The sequence below is a fragment of the Choloepus didactylus genome, chromosome 24 (genome assembly GCF_015220235.1).
Source record: "Choloepus didactylus isolate mChoDid1 chromosome 24, mChoDid1.pri, whole genome shotgun sequence".
Classification (NCBI taxonomy): Eukaryota; Metazoa; Chordata; class Mammalia; order Pilosa; family Megalonychidae; genus Choloepus; species Choloepus didactylus.
Genome location: NC_051330.1, coordinates 10,542,201 through 10,567,174, shown reverse-complemented (window position 1 = coordinate 10,567,174; position 24,974 = coordinate 10,542,201).

The window sequence follows — 24,974 nt, the reverse complement described above, 5'->3', positions numbered from 1 at the left end:
TTGAAAGATTGGTTTAAAAAGCAAGACAATGATATTCTGTATACACTTTAAATATAATGAAATGGTGAAATGTAAAAGAGTGGAAAAAATACAGTACGAACAGTAATAAAGAAGGAGCTGGAATAACAATATTAATGTCAGATAAAGTAGGTTTCAAAAAAAGAAATATGACTGAGGATAAGGAAGAATGGTATATAACAAAAAGTGGGTCAAATCATCAAGAAAACATAACAATCTAAAATATATCTAAATACAGAGTTTTATCATATAAAATGAAAGTCATAGAATTGAAAACAGGAATAGATATATCCACAAATATATTTGTAGACATTGAGGCTCTCTTCTAGTAACTGATGGAAAAAATACTATCAAACAAAAAATCAGTAAGGATATAAATTATCTGAACACCATAAAATATTGACCTAATTAACCTGTGAGAAAAGCCCAACAGCAGCAGAATAACCAGTTTTTTTTTTCAAATCCAAACAGAAGATAGTACATATTTTATGCTGAAAATCACATCTCAAAATATATAAAAATGATAGAAACAATAAGAGGAAACTAAGAATCTACACAGAAAGATATCTGGAAAGTCCTCAAATATTTAGAAGTTAAATGGAACACTTCTAAATAAAATATGAGTAAAAAAAGAAATTACAAGAGAAATTAGAAAATACTATGAATTGAATGAAAAAATAATTACAAAATGTCAAAATTGTGGGATGCAGCTAAAGTAGAGCTTAGGTAGAACTTACAACCTTCAATGCTCACATTGTAAGAGAGAAAGTTCTCAAATTATTAGTTGAAGCTTCTACCTTTAGAAACTAGAAAAGGAAGAATAAGATGAAGGAAACAAAAATAAAAAGAAGAGCAGAAATAAATGAAATAGGAAAGAGAAAAACAATAGAGAAAATAAAACCAAAATATATGGTTTTATGAAAAATTCCGGTAAGTTTATAAAGCCCCAAACTGATCAAGGAACTAAAAACAACAGAGAGAACACAAGTCAATGATATCAGACATGTAAGAGGGGCTGTAATTACAAATCCTACAGACATTAAAAGGATCATAAGGGAAGCATTAACAACTCCATGCCAATAAAGTAAAAAATGTATGAAATTGACAAATTTCCTTTAAAGAAACAAATTGCCAAAGCTAACTTAGGAAGAATTAATTAACCTAAATAGGTATCTCTTAAAGAAATTGAATTTGTGGTCTAAAACCTTCCTGCAAAGAAAACCCCAGAACCACATAAGCCCACTGGTGAATTCTACACATTTTAAAGGAAGAAATGATACCAATTCTCCCTAAATTCTTGCAGAAAATTGAAGATGAGGAAGTACTTCCCAACTCATTCTATACAACCAATGCTACTTTGACACCAAACCTAGACAAAGGCATTAACATGAAAAGAAAACTATAGGTATCATTCTTGGACAATGACACAAAAATATTAAAATTTTTAGCCAATTGAAACCACAAATATATCAAAAGGATATATATTCTGACCAGTGGAGTTTATCCCAGGAATTCAAGGTTGGCTTACAATTCAAAAACCAATCCATGTAATTCAATGTCTGAACAGAAAACAAAGGAAAAGCCAGAGCACAATCTAAATAAATGCACAGAGAATTAGGCAATTCTAACATCCATCATGTTTTTAAAAACTTGTTACCAAATTAGGCATAGAAGGGAACTTCCTTAACCTTTATTTATAGCAAACATGATTTTCTACCTAGAAAATACCGAGGAATCTATGGAAAAATCTAAACTAATAAGAGATTTTAGTAAGGTTAAAGAAAACAAGAACAATATTAAAAAATAAACCAAGCTGACTTTCATGGACTAGCAATAAAACTATTGCAAATTGAAATTTTAAAATTAGTATTTGTGGTAATATCCAAATTATCAAATATTTAGGGGTAAAGTTGACCAAAAAGTTTCAAGGCCTATAGACAAAAAACTACAAAATAATGCTAAGAGAATTTTTTTAAACTATGTGAAAGGAGAGATGAACAGTCTTCATGGATCAGAAGAATGAATTCTGTTAAGGTGTCAATTCTCCCCAGAATGATATATAGATTTTTAAAGTAAGCATATATAAAGCTTTTAGCAGAGAACTTAAACAAATAAAAGTTTAATAAAAGTAAATAAAAATAGTGTATAATAAATACATGAAAATTAAATGAACTTGCTTCAATAGGTCTTAATTATTGAAAGAAACAAAAAGGCTTGAATTGCATGGTTTCTTTTATTTAAAGTGATATCCTAAATCACCAACAACCATAAATCTGTTCTAGTTTGCTAATGCTGCAGAATGCAAAACACCAGAGATGGATAGGCTTTTATAAAAAGGGGGTTTATTTGGCTACACAGTTACAGTCTTAAGGCCATAAAGTGTCCAAGGTAACACATCAGTAATCAGGTACCTTCACTGGAGGATGGCCAATGGCGTCCGGAAAACCTCTGTTAGCTGGGAAGGCACGTGGCTGGCGTCTGCTCCAAAGTTCTGGTTTCAAAATGGCTTTCTCCCAGGACGTTCCTCTCTAGCAAGCTTGCTCTTCTTCAAAACGTCACTCACAGCTGCACTCCGTTTCCTCTCCTTGAGCCAGCTCGTTTATATGGCTCCACTGATAAAGGCCCACCCCAAATGGGTAGGGCCACACCTCCATGGAAATATCCCATCAGTTATCATCTACAGTTGGGTGGGGCACATCTCAAAGCAAACAACCTAATTCAAATGTTCCAACTTAATCCCCACTATTCTGTCTGCCCCACAAGATTGCATCAAAGAATATGGCTTTTTCTGGGGGACATAATACATTCAAACCGGCACATTCCACCCCCTGGACCCCAGAAAAACATATTCTTTCCAAATACAAAATACATTCATCCCACAATACCACAGAAACTTGAATCATTTCAGTAACAATAGTTAAGTACAAGATCCCATCAAAATCAAATATCGACATGGTCAGTCCTAAGGCATACTTTTCCAATCTGGCTGTTTTAGCTTCTTGCGCGGTTCAAGCAAATACCACCCAGTGGTTCAGCTTAAACAATGGGAATGGATTAGCTCACAGTTTTGAGGTGGGGAGAAAGCCAAAATCAAGGCATCATCAGTCTTTGGTCCTTGGCTTTTCTGTCACGTGGCAATGCACATGGTGGTGTCTACTGGTCTCTCCCTCCCCTTCCTGGTTCCACTGATGTTCAGCTGCCGCTGCCCCCCTCTGTGGCTTTCTCTCTCTCTGTCTGAATGCCATCCCACTTATAAAAGACTCCAATAATAGAATTAAGACCCATCCTGATTGGGCTGGGTCACATCTTAACTGAAGTAGCCTCATCAAAAGATTCTACTTACCATAGGTTCACACCCGCAGGAATGAATTAAGTTTAAGAGCATGTTTTTCTGGGGTACATACAGCTCCAAACCACCACACCGGCTCACTCCATTCCTCTCCTATGATCACTAAGAGGAGAGTCGATCTGGGGCCAAAAAGCAGAATGAAGCTGACTGATCCATGACCTTGGTCTTATCAGATCTAGTCAACAAGAATTTCAGACCCTAGACTTGAATGAAACCAGGTGACTTTGTAAATTCTCCCCTAGAGCTAGCAATAATGTATACAAATGTTGGCCGCTCACTGTACATTCAAATCTGTTTCTAGAAGGCCTATTCCTATGACAGTGGTCCTGAGAGGGACAAACAGGTGCTGAAGGGCGATGGAGGAGCTACTGCCCTCTCACACCACCTCCAGGGTGGCCTCCCAGGCCACAGCTGCTGTGCTATGTAGACCTCGAGATGGGAATGGGCAAATGGGAAGTTGTGATGTTTTACCATTTCTAGCCATTTCAACAGATGAATGCACATAAGTGAGAGGATCTGCATAATGTATTTTAAGCTGGAATAGATCTTAAGGAAATGACTTGTTCTAACCCCCTCACTTTCAGATGGAGAAATTTAGATCCAGAGAAGGGGAAAGAGTTTTCCAAAGCTACATACAGGTCATTGTTAAACCTGGAACTAAAACCTGGGGTTCCTCTTTCTCAGTCAATGACAGACTATTTACTAGGAAAAGATAATTGAGCTAGAATTCCCAAAACAGCCTTCCCTGCCTGTGTTTTTAGGAATGCAGCTCTCGTTTAATTGACGACGCATCCTAACAATCTCGCTGCTTGGCTAATGTCCTCTCCAAGCCCTTTACTGGCACTATATGTTTGGCATCGTGCTGAGTCATTTACATGGATTATCTCACTTGGGGAAATGCAGTTCTTATTATCTCCATTTTACAGTGGCGGAAACTGAGACATGGAGAAGCGAAGTAACTTTTCCCAAATCACACAGCTCTAGAGAGCTGAACCCCAGAGTTCACCTTCATAACAGCTATACCATTTGGCTTCTCATGAATACACTGGAATTTATGAAATATTGAGATATATATTTCTTGATGTTTCTTCTCAAGACTTAATATTTACCGTTTATATTTCCAGTTAAGCCAGAATTTAGACCAAAATAAAAGGATTCGTGCCCCATGCTCCAAGCTCACCTGCATGGTCACGACATCTTACCCCCAACCCTCCATCAGTTCAGAACTGTAATGTTTCCCTTTGACATGATAAAGCATCCAGAAAAAGGTGGCAGAAGAAGAGAACCACTATTAACTTTTCACAGTTACCTTGGCAAACTACTGAACCAACTATTTGCCTTAAGAGCCCTCGGGTCAGATGTATTTAACTTCATAAATAACCAAGCGTCCCAGGACACACACAGATTCTGTTTGCATCATCTGGAGGGAATGTTCTCAACCACGTATCACTCTCCTCCCCTTAACATTTTTTTTTTTTAAATCTCCCACCACCTTGTCCACCCCAGCAGACAGATCTCTCTACACTGCAAGTTGAGTCTCATTAAAAGTGATGGGAGCCTAATGACGTTTGGGAAACACACAGAAAAGCCATCTTAAGGCTTAAGTTATGTACACATTTTATTTTTAGAAATAGCATCAGAAATTGTTTATGCAACTCACAATGACATGGGGCAAAATATCCACATCAGTGTCATTGATTTTTTGATGAAAAATTTTATGCCTACCCAACTTTCATTTATCAGGTTGGAAAGTAGGGAGTGAACAGCGCAGGGTCTAGAGCCTTACACCATTATACCCAGAATGTAATAAAGCCACAAACTCTGGAATTTAGTCAGACTAGTGAAGAGGGACCAAGTTACAGGGTTACCATTTTGTTCTTCCTGTAAATATCCTTGGCCATGGCACGATTACCAGAAAGATGGTGACCATTATAAACAGACATTCCTGGGTTTTATTTTAAGCATTCAACTACTTATGCAAACTTGCGTATGCAACTGAAACCTCTAAGCTTCACCTTTTAATAAAGTAGAGCTATATAATACCTATTGCATCAAAGACGTGGTGGTAAAAAAATAGCTATGTGAAAGCATTTAATTAAATGGTATAAACTTGGCCCGCTGAACAAGTTCACAGAAATGTTGCTATATTAGGTAACTTTCTTGGGGTAAAGTAGGAACATGTTGGAAGTTAAGCAGTTATCTTAGGTTAGTTGTCTTTTTCTTACTCCCTTGTTATGGTCTCTTTGAAATGTTCTTTTATTGTATGTTTGTTTTCTTTTTAACTTTTTTTTATACAGTTGATTTAAAAAAGAAGGGAAAGTTAAAAAAAAAAAAAGGAAAACAAGGAAAAAAAAATGTAGTGCCCCCTTGAGGAGCCTGTGGAGAATGCAGGGGTATTGGCCTACCCCACCTCGATGGTTGCTAACATGACCACAGATATAGGGGACTGGTGGTTTGATGGGTTGAGCCCTCTACCATAAGTTTTACCCTTGGGAAGACGGTTGCTGCAAAGGAGAGGCTAGGCCTCCCTATATTTGTGCCTAAGAGTCTCCTCCTGAATGCCTCTTTGTTGCTCAGATGTGGCCCTCTCTGGCTAAGCCAACTTGAAAGGTGAAATCACTGCCCTCCCCCCTACGTGGGATCAGACACCCAGGGGAGTGAATCTCCCTGGCAACGTGGAATATGACTCCCGGGGAGGAATGTAGACCTGGCATCATGGGATGGAGAACATCTTCTTGACCAAGAGGGGGATGTAAAAGGAAATGAAGTGGGCTTCGGTGGCAGAGAGATTCCAAAAGGAGCCGAGAGGTCACTCTGGTGGGCACTCTTACACACAATTTAGACAACCCTTTTTAGGTTCTAAAGAATTGGGGTAGCTGGTGGTGGATACCTGAAACTATCAAACTACAACCCAGAACCCATGAATCTCGAAGACAGTTGTATAAAAATGTAGCTTATGAGGGGTGACAATGGGATTGGGAAAGCCATAAGGACCAAACTCCACTTTGTCTAGTTTATGGATGGATGTGTAGAAAAGTAGGGGAAGGAAACAAACAGACAAAGGTACCCAGTGTTCTTTTTTACTTCAATTGCTCTTTTTCACTCTAATTATTATTCTTGTTATTTTTGTGTGTGTGCTAATGAAGGTGTCAGGGATTGATTTAGGTGATGAATGTACAACTATGTAATGGTACTGTAAACAATCGAAAGTACAATTTGTTTTGTATGACTGCATGGTATGTGAATATATCTCAATAAAATGATGATAAAAAAAAAAAAAAAGAAGGGAAAGTTAAAAAAAAAAAAAAGAAAAACAAGGAAAAAAAAAATGTAGTGCCCCCTTGAGGGGCCTGTGGAGAATGCAGGGGTATTGGCCTACCCCACCTCGATGGTTGCTAACATGACCACAGATATAGGGGACTGGTGGTTTGATGGGTTGAGCCCTCTACCATAGGTTTTACCCTTGGGAAGACGGTTGCTGCAAAGGAGAGGCTAGGCCTCCCTATAATTGTGCCTAAGAGCCTCCTCCCGAATGCCTCTTTGTTGCTCAGATGTGGCCTCTCTCTCTAGCTAAGCCAACTTGAAAGGTGAAATCACTGCCCTCCCCCCTACGTGGGATCAGACACCCAGGGGAGTGAATCTCCCTGGCAACGTGGAATATGACTCCCGGGGAGGAATGTAGACCCGGCATCGTGGGACGGAGAACATCTTCTTGACCAAAAGGGGGATGTGAAAGGAAATGAAATAAGCTTCAGTGGCAGAGAGATTCCAAAAGGAGCCGAGAGATCACTCTGGTGGGCACTCTTACGCACACTTTAGACAACCCTTTTTAGGTTCTAAAGAATTGGGGTAGCTGGTGGTGGATACCTGAAACTATTAAACTACAACCCAGAACCCATGAATCTCGAAGACAGTTGTATAAAAATGTAGCTTATGAGGGGTGACAGTGGGATTGGGAATGCCATAAGGACCAAACTCCACTTTGTCTAGTTTATGGATGGATGTGTAGAAAAGTAGGGGAAGCAAACAAACAGACAAAGGTACCCAGTGTTCTTTTTTACTTCAATTGCTCTTTTTCACTCTAATTATTATTCTTGTTTTTTTGTGTGTGTGCTAATGAAGGTGTCAGGGATTGATTTAGGTGATGAATGTACAACTATGTAATGGTACTGTAAACAATCGAAAGTACAATTTGTTTTGTATGACTGCGTGGTATGTGAATATATCTCAATAAAATGATGATTAAAAAAAAAAAAAAAAAAAAAAAAAAAGGAGCCGAGAGGTCACTCTGGTGGGCACTCTTACGCACAATTTAGACAACCCTTTTTAGGTTCTGAAGAATTGGGGTAGCTGGTGGTGGATACCTGAAACTATCAAACTACAACCCAGAACCCATAAATCTCGAAGACAGTTGTATAAAAATGTAGCTTATGAGGGGTGACAATGGGATTGGGAAAGCCATAAGGACCACACTCCACTTTGTCTAGTTTATGGATGGATGAGTAGAAAAATAGGGGAAGGAAACAAACAGACAAAGGTACCCAGTGTTCTTTTTTACTTCAATTGCTCTTTTTCACTCTAATTATTATTCTTGTTATTTTTGTGTGTGTGCTAATGAAGGTGTCAGGGATTGATTTAGGTGATGAATGTACAACTATGTAATGGTACTGTGAACAATCGAAAATGCGATTTGTTTTGTATGACTGCATGGTATGTGAATATATCTCAATAAAATGAAGATAAAAAAATAAATAAAAAAAAATAAACTTGGCCTACTGGTTTCCTTCTTCCCTTCTCTAGTTTTCTGAAGTCCATATTTGGAATTTGGGAATGGTGTCTACTACTGGTTCCAACCTTCTGCTCTGTGAAATGGGTATAGCACCAGCATCTGTCTCCAAAGGGTTACTGGGGGGTTAAAATAAGAAAATGTTATTAGGTATAATTCCTGGCCCAGAATAAGTGCCATTTAAATGGCAATTATGATTATCATGCTTTTTCAAGATCCCATCAGGTTTGTTGAAGTGTCATTATCCATAACAGAAATGGAAAATGAAAGTGTGGGGGGAATACATTGGAAGGAACGGGTGGTGAAAAGTTAGTAAGAAAAATAGAAGAGGAAACTATCCACATTCTGAAAAGAAACTAATTCAGACCAAGGTATAAGACAAGAAAGGAAACCACAAAAAGACAGACACCCAATTTAAAAAAATGGTCAAAGGACTTGAATACACATTTCTCCAAAGAAGATATACAAGTGGACAATAAGCCCATGAAAACATGCTCAACATTACTGGTCATCAGAGAAATGCAAATTCAAACCACAATGAGATACCACTTCACACCCACAAGGATGGCTGTTATTTAAAAAACAAAACAAAAGAAAATAAGAAATGTTGACAAAGATGCAGACAAATTGGAACCTTTATACATTACTGGTGACATTGTAAAATGGTGCAGCCACTGTGGAAATCTGTTTGGTTCCTCAGAAAGTTGAACGTAGATTTACCATATGACCCAGAAATCCCACTTCTTGGTGTCTACCCAAAAGAATTGGAAAGCAGGGACTTGAAAAGATATTTGTATACCAGTGTTTATAGCAGCGTTATTCACAACAGCCTAAAGGTGGAAGCAACACACGTGTCCATCGACAGATGAATGGATAAACCAAATGTGACCCATACATACAATGGAATATTATTCAGCCATTAAAAGGAATGTTCTGAAGCATGCATCAGTATGAATGAAACTTGAAGATACCATTTTGAGTAGAATAATTCAGACACAAAAAGACAAATACTGTATGATCTCTCTGTGTGAAATACCTGGAATAAGCAAATTTCATGGAGACAGATAGCATATCAAAAGTTACCAGGGGAGAATAAGGGGGAGTTAGTGCTTTAGTTATTGCTTAGCAGAGTTTCTGCTTGAGGTGATTAAAAAGTTGGGGAAATGAATGTTGGTGATGGTAGCACAATTTTGTGAATGTAATTAAGGCTACTGAATTGTACACTTGAAAGTGGTTAAAATGGGAAAGTTTGAGTTATATATATGTTACCAACAATAGAAAATTTAAAAAACAAAAAGAAATGAGGGGAATAACTACAAAAAGTAGAATTTATGCTAGTGCACTTACTTTACTTATCCTTGATGGTGCTAATACAAACATGAAACAAGGCTCGTGAGACAATTCACTTAGGACTTAAGCTATTATGCTAATATACTTAGTAAATTTCTTGAAAAACTTACATACGTACATATATATATATGTACCCAAAATTGGAATTAAATAGTACATCAAAATATTTGATTTCTGACAGTACAGAAAACTAAAAATTGCAATAAATAATTAATTTGCAATGAGTGATCACAATGTCCTTAATGCAATTTTTTGTGACTTGTGATTTTTTTAACTGCAATTCCTTCTTGCTTTTAAACATTCTCATATAGTAGCATTCTTTTGAAAAGGAAATCTAGGTTGATTCTAATCATAAAGTAATTTAAATGTGAACTTTAATCTCATCTCAATATTTTGAATAATGATATAAAATCACATTACAAACATTCTTATTTCACAAAATACTATGCTTTTGTAAACTGAAAGTTCCTAAAAACATTTTCCTCATCAGTAAAGTAAATGTTCAAAAGCAAGTCATATGATTACCAGTTGTAGTTTTTTGTATAAAGTGTGCATTCAAAAGAAAGGGGACATTTTATGAAGTCAAGTATAATTCATGGTTCAAACCATAGTTAATTATCCATGTCAAAAATAAATCTTTAAAATACTATTAAGATTTGCCACTTTCTTCCACAAACTACATGTACCATTTAATTAGAATACACACAGCCTCCTCTTTCTCAGTACATCTTCCATCAATCATTCAGAGCCAAGGAATTTTCTTCAATGTTGTCTGAACTATGTGTTTTCATGATGAGAAAATTCCCCTACATCGAGAGTAGGTGAGGAATGGCATTCATTTCCAACACTTGGCCTCTAAGAACAGAGCTCATAGAAAAAAATTTGGATGGAGACCCTGTCTGCAGTCAAAGAGCCAAGGCACCTGCATTCCCCCGTGAAAGAAAGAAGGACCAAACTAGTCCCAGTATCTGCCCATTTTAGAACAACCCTTTTGATTCACACCAAAGAGTGGTATTTTCTCTGTATTTGGAGAAGTGCGTTCTTAAACCTGTGTAGCACACACCAACAAAAATGAGTTCAATAAAAATCTCAATCTTTGACAAGTAAGTAGTATGTCCAAATATTGCCATAAAAATGACATGTGCTTGACATAAGGGAAGTTGCCTGGAAGATCACAATACATTCAGGTTATTATAGAAGTACTTCCTGGAGAGAGGAAATTATTTTGAGAGCAAGGTCATTGAAGAAAACTGTCTTCACACGTCATGTAATTAGTTTGGCAAACTTCTTTTAGGTTTGTTTGCTGGTATATCATTTTGCAAAGTTACTACGTGGAAATAGTAGGTAGAACACTTGATTTCAGAAAATTAGGTATAATTTCAAAGCAATGAAAAAGATTGAGGATTAAGCCTCACTATATATTCACACCTCAGTAGAAAGCATGAATGCAAGTTGATATTTATGAGTCGTATTTATGATGGGCTCTGAAAGGTGCACCCTTATTCATGACCACTGCATTCAGCATTTCTGTCCATATGATCATAGAAGTTGCATTAAATAGAGAAGCTTCAATAGTACAACATGGAAGAAAGATTATCTCAACCTCTTGCAACCGTCTTGTATCATAGAGGCCATAAAAGCTAAAACCTGCTTTTTCAGCCTTCCATTTAGCAAGAAGAAGCCACATGACATACTTGCAGACTATGGTAGCTTGAAGTTGAATGGACCCCAGAACATTATGTTCTTCAAATGAATCCATTCCTGGGGGGTAGGGGGGGGGGGTGGTGATGAGTAGGATCTTTTGGTGAGCAGCATCTTAAGTTAAGATGTGACCCACCTCATTCAGGGGTGGGTTGTAATCCTCTTACTACAGTCCTTTATGAACAAGATGAATACAGAGAAAAACACACAGAGAAGTAGAGAGACAAAGCCACAGAAACAGAGAGGAAGCCACAGAAGCCAGAAGCTGGAAGTAGTGGAACCTGGGAGAGAAGGGAGAGACCAGCAGACACCACTATGTGCCTGGCCATGTGACAGAGGAGTCCAGGATCACTGGCAGCCTGTCTCTGGAAGAAGTTATCATCTTGATTATGCCTTGATTTGGACATTTTCAGAGCCTCCAAACTGTAAGCTTGTAAACTAATAAATCTCCATTGTTAAAAGCCAGCCCATTTCTGGTATACTGCATTTTGGCAGCCTAGCACACTAAAACACAGACAGTGAAACACAGGAAACTGCTTTACCTTTTCTCTTTCATCCTGCCTGAAACATGGACTGAAAGCCTAGAAATACAGCAGCTGTCTGACAACCATGAGGTGCGAACATAAGGGTCCCCCCAAAAGACATGCTCAAGTCCTAACCTTTGGTGCTGTGAATGCAACCTATTTTAAAACAGGGTTTTTGAAGAGGTGATTAGTTAAGAAGAGGTCAAACTGGATTAGGGTGTGCCCTAATCCAACATGACTGGTGTCCTCATAAGAAGGGACAGAGGAGACACAGACAGACAAGGGGAGACTGAAGAGAGGCCACCATGCTTTCCAAGAAGCCGCCACCAGAAGTCACAAGAGGAACATGGAGCGGATTCTTCCCCACAGACCTCAGAGGGAGCACGATTCTGCCGACAGTTGATTTTGGACTTCTGGACTCCAGAGCTGGGAGGCAAAAAGTTTCTGTGGTTTTAAGCCACCCACTTTATGGTGCTTTGTTACAGCAGCCCTAGGAAACTAAGACAATAAAGATAAAACCCAACATCTTAAGGATCACAGCAGAAAGAAAGAAAGAATCTGTGTGCCTAATTGCAGCACTAAACCTCACCCTAAATCCTCTCTATGACCAGCTTCTCACCACATAAAATGCAAAGAAAGCCCAATTTAACACAGTATTAATTGTGGTCAACTGTTTTTTTTAAGACTCATACCATTCTCAAATATAAAAAATGGACAAGTGGATCAGAGGCTCAGATCCCATAAAATAAAACAGGAGTCATTAAATGCCCTCTCAAAGTACAAGTATTCATGGAGCACTGAAGACTTAGAATTTTGATGGGCTGCTGTTGAAGAAACAAGAGAGGTAGATATATAGGACATGATCCCAACCTGCACCCTGGCTTCCGTAGATTTCAAAGGTAACACTGTTGCAGGGATCCTGGATTGACACACGAAGTCATGTCTAACTGCATTCATACATATCTGAACCTGTTAGTCAATGATAAGACAAATCTATTCAAAGCTGGTTTGTACACGGATTGAAGGCGCAATGAGCTGGACCCAAGAACAAGCTGTCAACTGTCAATGGGATAAAGTAACATTTTATATACTATGGTGGATGTCTGTCCCCATAACCATGTCATCCTAATGCCTAGATCTTAGAGAGAGGACAGTTGTAATCATTTTTCAATTTAGCAAATACGATTTTGATAAAAACTGTTTTAATCCATTAGGGACAAACTGAAATGATTTGTAATTCCTCTTCTAGAGTGTAATACAAAGAGGAGAGACATATGCTTCCCCAAATACACTAATCATTCTTTGTCTTTGGCACTGATGGGCTCCAAGGCAACTATAGTGGCTCCCAAGAGGGGCAGCTCCCAAAGGGTTGAGTCTGCTAGAGATGACAAAGTAGGTGAAACACTTGACAGAAACTACACTCCCCAAGATTGTTAAGACTGAAAATACAGAAGTCTCCAGTCTACCATGTAATATGTATAACTGTGCAAGTTGTGCCACCTAAGAGTACCCAGAAGGGTGGACATGGCAGCCAGCATTCACTCCTCATTTACCCGTCCAACACAACTGCATCAGTCCAGAGGAGGTGTCTTATTTTAATTGAAAAGCGTTCCAATAGGTTAAAGATAGCCCCAGAGAAGTCTTTCAGTGGAGAAGGAGCCCTGCTTAGGGACTTGTAGAAATATGATAAAGAAATTTTGAGGACTTCAGAATCCTACGTCAGTAACTAGGCACAAGAATCAATAGTCCCTGGGTTATAATGATGATAAGGTCTTAGAAACTCAGATAATGTGGTTAGTACAGCATATGGAAGTCTTACTACAAACCTATGTATATTTAATTGCATGATGAATTGTATATTTCAGAAGCAAGTGTTATAAAACTTCAGAAAAAGGGATAATTATTAGGACTTCAAAAATCAAGGAATGCTATTGGAGATGAGGATACATAGAGACAGGCTATATTTGAAGGAATAAGTCTTTCATAGAGATGGGCAGGGGTGGTCGGTGACACAGCATCATGAGCAGTTCTACATTTGCCCATCTCCAGTGGTGATACACGGATATACATACACATTCTGGGGAATAAGGGAAATTCCTGCCAGCATAAAGTATGGCCTCTTCCTCTCCTTTCAATAGCTGGCCTGGAAACAAAGTTCACCTCATTCAAAGATGAGCAATGAAAAAGGAACCAACTTGGGACATAGATGTTTAAATCCTAAGAAAAAATCAGAAGAAAGGAGAAACACTTAATAAGTGAGTAACACATCACAGGACTTTTTGCTCCTGTTTCTGATTTTTTTTAAGTTGCAGGAAAGCATTGCTTTTTTTTTTTAACTAAATTCAGTTTTATTGAAATATATTCACATACCGTACAATCATCCATGGTGTACAGTCATCTGTTCCCAGCACCATCATATAGTTGTGCATTCATCACCCCAATCTATTTTTGAACATTTTCCTTATACCAGAAAGAATCAGAATAAGAATAAAAAACAAAAGCAGAAAAGAGTACCTAAATCATCCCTACATCCCACCCTATTTTTTTCATTTAGTTTTTGTCCCCATTTTTCTGCTCATCCATCCATACACTGGATAAAGGGAGTGTGAGCTACAAGGTTTTTACAATCACACTGTCACCCTTCATAAGCTGCATTGTTATACAATCGTCTTCAAGAGTCCAGACTACTGGGTTGGAGTTTGGTAGTTTCAGGTATTTACTTCTAGCTATTCCAATACATTAAAACCCAAAAAGTGTTACCTGTATAGTGCATAAGAATGTCCACCAGAGTGACCTCTCGACTCCATTTGAAATCTCTCAGCCACTGAAACTTTATTTCTTTTCATTTTGCATCCCCCTTTTGGTCAAGACGATATTCTCAATCCCATGATACTGGGTCCAGATTCATCCCCGGGAGTCATATCCTGTGTTGCCAGGGTGATTTACACCCCTGGGAGTCAGGTCCCATGTAGGGGGGAGGGCAGTGAGTTCACTTGCCAAGGTGGCTTGGTTAGAGAAAGAGAGAGGGCCACATCTGAGCAACAAAGACGTACTCAGAGGAGACACTTAGGTGCAATTATATGCAAGTTTAGCCTCTCCTTTGCAGTAACTGAGCTTCATTAGGGCAAGTCCCATGATAGAGGGTTCGACACACCAAACCGCCAGTTCTCAATGTTTGTGAAAACATCAGCAACAAACCAGGTGAGGAAGCCCAGCACTTCTGCAGTTTCCCCCAGCTCCTCAGGGGGGGTCCTTCAAATATATATTTATTCTTTGCCCAAATTACTTTGGGATGTGTCACTATTTCACTGTAACCTATACAAACCTACCATATCTCACTTCCTATTCAAAGTTCCATGTAATTGTGGTAAAACCATTGCTTTTAACCTAACAAGAAAAAGAGTGGGATAAGCTATAAAATCACAGAAATTAAAAAAAAAATTAATCAGATTGCTAAGAACACAAATTAGGTAAATGAACCATATTCTAAAAAGTGACAAGCCTTTAATGGAAGAGAAGATACTCAAAAATGCTCTTATCCTTGGCAGAATGACAAGAATAGGATCAATTTACTATAGATGAAGCTAAGGAGAAACCAGTGAAACTTTTTGAACTGTCATGTGAAAAGGAGTGACTAGTTAAAATCTTCAGTAAAGCTCTCTGCTCTTGCCTTCTCAACAGACAGCTGCATCTTTTCATGCAATGCCAGCTGCATCTCTGAGACAGGATGGTGAAAGTCAGAATACCCAGATTTGGCCGTATTGGCTGTAAACTCCAGCAAAGTGCAGGTTGTTGCCACCAAAGACCCCAACAACAAGGATGAATAGATAAAAGTATTATGTGTTCAAGGCATAGGATGTTTACATCAGCTTTCAAATGTTCAGAAAATAGACAGACAGACAGATAGATATTAGATAGAGAGAATGATATGTCAAAGGTGGCAAAATGTTAAAAATTCATGGATCTGGGTATATGGATGAAGGTTGTAATTCTCTTTGTGGGGTTTGTACTATTTTTGCAAGTTTCCTATTATTTCAAAACAAAAAGTTAAAATAAATGACTGTGACAAAAATGCTAAGAGATCCTATGGGAAAAAAGAGGTAATGTGGGAAGAGAGAGCAAAATTCAGTAGACACATGAACACTATGAATTCAATCCAACTGGAAATGCTAGAAGTAAAAAAGATAATAACAGAAATAATTAATTAGAATTAATAACAAATTGGTCACTGAAGAGGAAAGGATCATTGAGCTTGAAAACAGGTGAACACAAAGAATTCAAACTGAATAAAAAGAAAAAAGAATGGGAGAATATAAGACAGGAAGTTTCAAAATTTGTAAGACAATATCAAACAAATTAGTGTCCTAGTAGAAGAGGAGAGATTAATGCAGCAGAGGAAATATATTAAGAACTTTCCAAAACTGGTGAACAACACCAGCCCACAGATATAGAATCCTCAGCAAATGCTAAGCAGCATAAAGGCAAGGAAAAGCAGACCGAGGAGCACATACTGAAGCTGCTGAAAACTGAAGATAAAGAACAGATCTTAAAAGCAACCCAAGATATCAGTCGATAGAAAGAGAGCAGAGGTTGGGCAATCAGTGCTTAAGGAATGCAGAATGTTTAATACAGCTGATTGTAAAGATTCAGAAATGGATAGCACAATATTGTGTGATGGTAGATCAATGCTCTAAGTGTAATTAACAGTACTGAGTGTGAGTATGGTTGAAAGAGGAATGCCAGGGTCATGTATGTCACCAGTAGGAAAGCTAGATAAAAATTGGGGCTGTATAACTTAGTGAAACCTAAAGTGGACAATGATGGTGGTTAATTGTACAAATATAATAAAGTTCTTACATGAACTAGAACAAACATGTCACTATTACAAGGTGTTAATAATAGGGTGGTATATGGGGAAAAATACAATTAATGCAAACTAAGATCTATAGTTAACAGTAACATTGTACTATTCTTTCATTAATTGTAATAAAGGCACTATACCAAAGCTAAATGTCAATAATAGGGGGATATAAGGAGTATGGAATTTTTTTGGAAGAAATTAGAATGTTCTCTTATTGATAGTGGTAGTGAATGCATGAGTAGGAGATTATACCAAGAGCCATTGATTGTACATTAAGGATGGATTGTATGGTGTATCAATACAACTATTTTTAAAAAAGGGAATGGGGGGGCAAGGTGAATGGGATATCTAGAGTTTTCTTTTTTATTTTTATTTCATTTTTGGAGTAATGAAAATGTTCTAAAACTGATCAGGGTGATGAATGCACAACTATGTGATGATACTGTGAGCCATTGATTGTATACTTATGATGGATTGTATGGGGTGTGAATATATCTCAATAAAATTGCATTAAAAAAGGCAACTAGAAGGAAAAAGATGCATTACATATAGGGAAACAATGATGTAAACAACAACTGACTTCTCACCAGAAACAATGGAAGCCAGAAGATGTAAAACATAAGACAAAAGACACATATGGACATAAAGAGGATAAAAGCAATTATAATATTGTAAGGTTCATAGAACATTTGCGAAATAATGCAATCCTATTGGAAGGTAGATTGTAACAATTAAAGATGCATATTAGAATATCAGAGCAAACAATAAATAACACAGAGGTACAGCTAAAAAGTAAATATAAGTGATAAAAAAAATTTTGTTTATCTCCAAAAATGACATAAAAGTAAGAGAAGGGAAGAAAGAAGAAATAAAAAATAAACCCCAAGTTGAGAGATGAAACCCTATCATGTCAATAACAACATGAAATGCAAATGGACAAAATAATGCAATTAAAACCAGTGATTGTCAGATAAATAAAATAACACTACTGAACTCAAAGCTTTTGACAAGGACTATCCTTTACTTATAGACACAGGCTGAAAGTAAAAAAGTGGAAAAAGATATAACATGCAAGTTCTGTATAAGATAGATGGTATGTCTATTTGAATATTGGACAAAGTGAATTTCAGGAGAAAGGTTTTACTAGAGATTCAGCCACACAGTTTATAATAGTAAAAGGATGACTTTATAAAGAAAACCAAAAAAAAAAAAAAAAAAATGCAAAGGGTGTATACACCTAAAAGCAGAGCTTCAAAATACGTAAGGCAAAATATGGACAAAACCAAAAAGAAAAATAGAGGAACTCAATATAACAGTTACAGATTTGAACATTCCTTTCTATGTAATTGATAAAACAAATATACATAAAGTCATTATAGCTATAAAATATTTGAATAACACTGTCAAACAACTTGACATGCTTGACATACATAGAACGCTGCTCCCAACAGCTGTAGAATACATGTTCTTTTTAAGTGCACATGAAACTTTCACAGACAGTGATCGTACAATGGGCCATGAAACAAGTCTCAGTAAATATCAAAGAATTGAGCTATTTCCAATTACAAAAATCTCTGATTACAACCATAACAAATTGAAGTCAATAAAATAAATATGTAGGAAACCCCCAATTCCTTATAAATTTGCCAACACTCTTCTAAATAGCTTATGACAAAAGAGAAATAACTGGGAAATTATAAAGCATTTTGTAGTAAATGCTAAAAACACAGCAAACCAAATTTGCATTGTGCAGCTAAAACTATGCTTACAAGAAAATGTATAAAATTAAATGCTTGTGTTAGGAAAGAGGAAAGTTCTAAAGTCAATGACTTGAGCTTCCATCTTAAAAACAAAGGAAAAAAAGACATACTCACTGTAAGGTAAGTAGAAGTTAGAGAATAATAAAGATAGCAATCAATGAAATAGAAAATATACAAATAGAGAAAATTAATGAAAATAAAAGCTGGCTCTTTGAAAAGATCAATAAAATCGATAAGCCTCTAACAGTACTCGTCAAGAAAATAGGAGGGAACAAACAAACTGGCAAGACTAGGAATGAAAGAGGCAACATCACTACAAATCCCATATTTATTAAAAAGAACAAGAAATTTTATGATAAACTTTATGCCTATAAACTTAAATGTTAGTCTATATGTCTTAGATTAAATGGACTAATCCCTTAAAATCATGATTTACCAAAAATGACCACAGAAGGAACAGAAAATTTAGATAGACTTATATCTATTTAGAAAACAAAATTATCAATGAAAACATTCCCATGAGGATAACTCCAGGGCCAGGTGGCTTTACAGATACTTTTTACTAAACATTCTATGAGAACAGCAGTATCCTGATAATAAAACTGAGTGACATGATGAAAAACACTTTATTGCCCAGATCCCTCAGGAATATATACGCCAAAATCCTTACCAAAATATTAGCAACCTGTATCCAGAAATTTATAAAAAGTGTACTACATTGTGACCACATGGTGTTTAGCCAAGGAATGTAAGGTTGGTTTGACATTTGGAAATCAATCAACACAGAAAACATTAACAAGAAAAAAAAGAAGAAAGATTATATGATCCTCTTAATAGTTGTGGAAACAGCACTTGATAAAATCAAATATGCCTTCATAATAAAAACTCAGAAAAACATAAATACAAGAGAATGCTCTCCACCTGATAAAAATCAACAGCTAATATCTTATGAAATGGTAAAATAATAAACCCTATTCTCTTAAGAAAAAGGAAATGATGTCCCCTCTCACCACTTATATTCAATATAAGTCCATGTTACTCAAGGTTCTCTAGAGAAACAGAACCAACAGGATCCATATAAACGTAAATATTTTGAGATTTATTATAGGAATTGGCTCACGTGACTGGGGGCATTGGCAAGTCCAGATTCTATAGGGCAGGCTGCAAGTTGGGAACTCTGAAGAAAGCTTCCGTGAGTTCCCCAGGAGAAGCTGGCTGGCTGAAGTAAAGGTAGAAACTCTTCTTTCTAGCTGCTGAAATCATCAGTTTTTCCTTTAAGGCCTTCAACTGATTGGTTGAGACTTCTCCCATTGCTGAAGGCAATTTTGTTGCTTGTAAACGCAATCAGCCGCAGATGGTAATCAACTGACTAATGATTTAGATCCAGAAAATACCCCCACAGTAACAATCAGGCCAGTGATTCTTTGACTGAGCAACTGGACACCAGAACCTGGCCAAGATGACACATGAACTTAACCATCACAAGGTCTTCAGAACTGATGTAACACAGGGATATGCACTGACTGGCATATCGAGTGGCAAATAAGAAGTATAATTCTCATAATTCACAAATAATAAAAATGTCTATGTAGAAACCCCCCCAAATGACTAGAACTACTAAGTGACATTATTAAGGTCACAACATACACAGCATATACAAAAATTAATTGTATTTCTTCATACTAGTAATAATCAGAAAGTGATTATGTTATGATGTCCATATCCTTAAACTGACCTGTAAGTTCAGTGCAAACCTCAACAAAACTACCATGGGTTTTTTGAAAAATTAATTTCAAGAATTATTATAAAGCAGCAGTAATCAAGACAGTGTGATATTTATATAAGGGGAGGAAGTAGCTCAATGGAATAGAAGAGAGTCAAAAACAGACCCACACACAAATGGTCAATTAATTCTCAACCAATGTGGAAAGTAACATCTTTTTTACAATCATAGCTAGAACACTAGATGTACATATGGGTAAAAAAAATATTATTTGCCCCCATCTCACTCCATGTTCAGAAAATAATATGTGATCGATCACAGACCTAAGCATAACACTGAGAACCACAAAACTCCTAGAAGAAAACGGGAGAATACCTTCACAGCTTTTGATTGAGCAAATATTTCTTAGACAAGACACCAAAGCACTAACCTTAAAAAGCTAAATTGGACTTTAAAATTGCTGCTCATCAAATTATATCATTATGAAAATGAATATAAAAGCCACAGATTGAGAACAATATTCACAGTACATATATCTGAAAAAGGATGCATATGCAGAATATGTGAAAACCTCCTACAAATCAACAGTGAAAAAGACAATCCAATTAAAAATGAGCAAGACTTGAATATTCACAAAAGATATATGAATGGCCAATAAGCATATTAATAGCTGTTCAATGTCATTAGTTACCAGACAAATGTGAATACCATTTCATACCCACTAAAATTAATAAACTCAAAAGCAACACTAAATATTGGCCAGGAAATAGAATAATTAGAACTCTGATACTTCGCTGGTGGGAGTATAAAATGGCATAAACATTTTGGGGGAAATGTTTGGCAATTTCCTTTCAAGTTAGACATTCACTTACCCAATGATCCAGCAATTTTCGAAAGAGATGAAATTTCAAAAGAAATGAAAACATGTTCCCAAAAAGACTCATGCAAGAATATGCATAGTTACCTTACTCATAATTGCCAAAAACTGAAAACAATCCAGTGGTCTAACAGGAGAATGGGTAAAGAATGGACTGCCGCTTAGCAATATAAAAGAACAAACTAATCAGAAAAGGACATTAGTAGGATGGTTGGAAAAATTTGAAGAAGGCATGTGGTAATTTAATAATTATTTAATAGTATTGTATCCAGGTTAATTTTCTGGTTTTGATCATTTGACTATGGTAATAGAAGATGTTAACATATGGATATTTTAATACTATTTTTACTGAAATTACTTCAGAATAAAATGTGAATAAATAAACAACCAACCAATATATACAAGAATTAAACATAAAAAGCCAAACACTAGAGTATGTATTTATGGGTTCCTTTATGTTAGGTACAAGAAGTCTGTAATGACAGAAATTAGATAGCTTTCTCTTACAGCATCAGCAGTAGATCGGGAATCATAGACTATTTTTAAAATAAATGTGTGATTCTTTTAAGAATCTTGGGGGGCACTGACCTTTCTTCTCCATTTTTTATTTGTCTATTTGCATCTTACAGCATCTGCTCTTTCCCTCCCACTCACAACCTTCCTGACACAGCTGCTTTTGCAAAGCCATGTCTTAGTTCGCCAGGGCTGCTATGACAAATACCACACAATGGATTGCTTGAACAATAGGAGTGTATCTTCAGGGTTTGGAAGGCTAGAAGTCCACCATCACAGTGTTGTCAGGGCCTCGTTTCCCCCAGCATTCTTGTAATTCTCTCCCACATGGCGTTTCTCTCTCTCTTCTTGTGTCTGCTCCTCTGATTTCTGCTGACCTCTGGGTCCAATTTCCTTTGCTCATAAGGACTTAAGCCATATGGGATAAGGCCTGCCCTATAGATCCTATTCAGAAATGAGTCTACACCTTAATTAACAATAGGATCTTCAAAGGTCCTAGTTACCAACAGGTTCACACCCTCCAGACCAGGAGTTAGGACTTGAAAGTGTCTTTATGCAAGACAAGATTCAATCTCCAGCACCATGTCTAGCTGCTCATAGAATTCATTACGAAACTCAATTTCCAGGTGCAGGGGTTTCCAATCATTTTCCAGGTGAGCTTTTACCAGTTGAACAGAACACGATTCACATTTCTCTCACCTACCTGGACCTTTTCTAGCTCAGTTGCAGTTGCACATTCTCTCTAGCTTCTTCTATTGTTAATTGCAAGTTTACTTAGAAAAGATTTATTACTTTTTCTTTTTTTGTTTGTTTGTTTTTGCACTCCAGCAATGAGCCAGTTCTCCATTACACTCCATTCCACTACTTTCTTTCTTTTCATTATTTTTTGCTCCGACAATGAGAATCAAGATCATGCACAATCCACTTTTATCCACAGAAAAGGAATAGGTTCTTCAAAGTCTTCCTGGGTGGTACAAATTATCTGGTCTGTTCTCTGGGCTCTGTGTGTAGCTTATTCACCTTTCTCTTCTTTATAACAAAGGCTCCATGGTTTTTATAATCTGACATTGTCTTGTGAACACAGAGGATTTCATACTTGACCTTCTCTTCTCTTAGTTAAGATATATTTACTACTTTAGTTAAAAGGATATTATATTTATATAGATTTCTGACCTTTTCAATATCATGTCCTTTATTATTATTAGCTGTTGATTCTTAGCCTCAAAAACAAGCATAACTTTTACTAATTTCAGATTGGTTTCTTCAAGCTCTCTGACTTCTATCTGTAGAGATTCGTTTCTTTTACATTTTGCCAGGCTCTTAACATTTAACATCAGGTGCTTTAAAACTTGATGGCTCTCTTCTATTCTGCTTCCATCTTCTGATTTCTCTACTATCACATGGAATCAAATGTTGTGCCCCTTCCAACATTTTGAAATCCTTTTCAGACACTTATACTTCTACCAACTTCCACTTCTCTGTTCTCTAGTGGCCCCTTTTCTTCCTCCGGTATGAAACAATCCTTTTTTACTTTGTCCACTGTTGATTTCGATTTCTGGTGGCTTTTAGATTATGTTTCTTCCTTTTGAATAGATCTTGCAGTTATTTTTGCAACTGGCCTAGCAATAGCCAGTGAAACAATCTGCTCCATGGAAGATGCTTGTTCTGGACAAAACAGATTCATTTTGAACATCACTCATTTCAACTCAGCCACTCTGGAGTTTACTATTTCCTCTGCTACATCTGGGCCATGTGGCTTGGAAGAGAGAACAACTTAATCTGAGACTTGGTCCATAAAATGCTCTACTCTCCCTTTTAATCAACATCAACTTTGATTCAGTGATAGGCAATAGAGATACTTTTTGGAGGTCTTTATCTCATTAGTTTCTCTTTCTTTCTTTAAACTTTGTGGATACTTCTATACAACATAAATATTCCCATCCCAACCCCTCCCTAGAGTACACTCCAATGGGATTAATTACATTCACAATATTGCAATACTCCTAGTGCCATCCATTGCTAGAACTTTCCCTTCACCCCAAACAGAAACCCTGCACTCAACTTGCATTAACTCCCCATTGCCCATGCCTACACTCACCCCTTATCTGTACTCTATTTTCTGTGTCTGTGAGTTTGCATATTCTTTGATATTTTCTTTATGGTTACCATGGGGCTTAAATTTAACATCCTCAATCTAAAACAATCTTGATTGCTTTGATAACTTAAATACAATTGCATACATAAACTAAGTTACTATATCCCTCCATCTCCTCACCTCTATGTAGTATTTATGCATTATGAGCCCCAAACCATTGATCTATCATTACATTTTATGCATTTGCCTTTTAGATCCTACAGGAAGTAAAAAAGTGGAGCTACATGCCCCGGACAACCCAGTGTGACGGAAGTGCTTCAAATAACAGGCACACACCACAAAACTGGGCGTGGACATTAGCCTTCCCTGCAACCTCAGCTGAATGTCCCAGAGCTGGGAAGGTGGAGCAGTGTGAATTAACAAAGCCCCATTCAGCCATAATTTGAGCAGACTGGGAGCCTCCCTACACAGCCCAGCAGCCCAGAACTGCCCTGGGGGGACGGCACTCACCTGTGACATAGCACAGTCATCCCTCAACAGAGGACCCGGGGTGCACAGCCTGGAAGAGGGGCCCACTTGCAAGTCTCAGGAGCCATACGCCAATACCAAAGACTTGTGGGTCAGTGGCAGAGACAAACTGTGGCAGGACTGAACTGAAGGATTAGACTATTGCAGCAGCTTTAAAACTCTAGGATCATCAGGGAGATTTGATTGTTAGGGCCACCCCCCCTCCCCGACTGCCCAGAAACACGCCCCACATACAGGGCAGGCAACACCAACTACACACGCAAGCTTGGTACACCAATTGGGCCCCACAAGACTCACTCCCCCACTCACCAAAAAGGCTAAGCAGGGGAGATCTGGCTTGTGGAGAACAGGTGGCTCGTGGACGCCACCTGCTGGTTAGTTAGAGAAAGTGTACTCCACAAAGCTGTAGATCTGATAAATTAGAGATAAGGACTTCAATAGGTCTACAAACCCTAAAAGAACCCTATCAAGTTCAGCAAATGCCATGAGGCCAAAAACAACAGAAAATTATAAAGCATATGAAAAAACTAGACGATATGGATAACCCAAGCCCAAGCACCCAAATCAAAAGACCAGAAGAGACACAGCACCTAGAGCAGCTACTCAAAGAACTAAAGATGAACAATGAGACCATAGTACGGGATATGAAGGAAATCAAGAAGACCCTAGAAGAGCATAAAGAAGACATTGCAAGACTAAATAAAAAAATGGATGATCTTATGGAAATTAAAGAAACTGTTGACCAAATTAAAAAGATTCTGGACACTCATAGTACAAGACTAGAGGAAGTTGAACAACGAATCAGTGACCTGGAAGATGACAGAATGGAAAATGAAAGCATAAAAGAAAGAATGGGGAAAAAAATTGAAAAACTCGAAATGGACCTCAG